Source organism: Echinops telfairi, unplaced genomic scaffold (assembly GCF_000313985.2).
Source record: "Echinops telfairi isolate 266 unplaced genomic scaffold, ASM31398v2 ScPeMD7_2291;HRSCAF=2852, whole genome shotgun sequence".
NCBI classification, from domain to species: Eukaryota; Metazoa; Chordata; class Mammalia; order Afrosoricida; family Tenrecidae; genus Echinops; species Echinops telfairi.
In genome coordinates this window covers 37,299,292-37,300,787 of record NW_022106189.1, presented here as the reverse complement: position 1 = coordinate 37,300,787, position 1,496 = coordinate 37,299,292, and positions in this window count along the sequence as shown.

Sequence of the window (1,496 nt, the reverse complement as noted above, 5' to 3'; positions counted from 1 at the left end):
CACAAGAGAGACCTAACATATGGTGCTGAGACTCGGATATACAAGGCTGAGGAAACAGCAGCTCGACTGCACTTTAAAAGTGCACTGTGCACGATTTGCAAAGGTCTCCAGCCCAGACTGTTCCCACTACAGAAGTCTTCCGGACCTGCTCTTGGTGCCACATGTAATGTACCGCGGAAGCCCCATCCCTTCATGTCTGTCTTTTCACTTATTCTCCTTATCGGTATCCAGGGCTCTGCATCTGCCTTTGTGTGTTTCCGGGGACTTGCATGCCCTCCCCAGCCTCGATTCCTTGAATCGGATGGAAACTCTATGCCTTTTTGATTTTCAGTGGTCTGCTTTGTGTTCTGGCCAGCTAGATGGCCGTGCGTGCACACGTAAACCCTGCTGGTCTCTGCAAGACTCTGGATTCAGTGGCTTGCCCCCCACCAGTCAACTAAGTCACATGTGGAGGTCATCATTTTCCCGGCTATGTGACTCTCCACTCCCTGGCAAGATGGCACAGCCCAGGGGCTGCTGCCATTTTGTTATGGGACAACTGAGCACATGACCCTGGCCAAGATGGCACCTGCTGCTACAAACACATCGGCGGGGGTGGGGGTGGGGTGGGGGAGTCCAAGCAATGGTCTCACATTTGGAGGTCAAGCCAGTCACCAATGCTTGCTGTCTAGAAAAGTATGGGCCCAGTTTGCCAGCAAAGACTGCAGCCCCTGACCCCATCCTCGAGCAGGGGCACCTGCTCGAGGTCCCAGTTCCATGGCACCCTAGAGGCACATGCTGAAACTGTATTTCTGACCTTAAGGCATCGAGCTCCCAGTAATTTTTGTTTTCTAGATGGGGACCGGCAGTTCAGAGACACGGGCAATAGGGAACAGAAGGGGCAGGTTCAGGAGGAGAGAAGGGACATCACAGGCATGGCCAAGTGCTGGCCGCACTTGCTAATTGCCTGTCAGGCAATTAGCCTCCCAGGCTTCCCAGGCCCGTGACCAAAGTGCCAAGTGCTATGTGTGTTAGGAACAGTGCCATTGGGCACAGAACTGCACTAGTCGGAATATGCCCTCCCAAGGGCCATGTCACCCCCCAGCAAGCTGGCCACCAAGATGTCCCTTGTCCTATGGCAGATAGCCAAGAGGGAGGGTGTCTGCAGGCCAGGTGAGCATCTGCCCATTGAAGATTGACCCGACCCTGCCAGTGAAGCAGCAGCAGAGCGGTAGCAGGTCTGGAACCTCGGGTGAGCAATCAATGTGGCAGCAAGGTTCAGTGGATGTCCTCCTAGATACTGGGCTGCCTCTCCTGTCCTCCCCTCCTTCCCCAGACCCTGGGCACCATCACAGGTGAAACCGTGGAAGCTGTTACACCCAGACCCCTCAGAAACGGAGCATCCAGACAAGCATCCCTGAAAGCTGTTGGGGTGTTTCACTGCCACTCCAGGACAGATAAGGGCTCCACAGAAACTGTACCTCAGACCCATCACAGTCTTTAAGCTCGTGAATGCT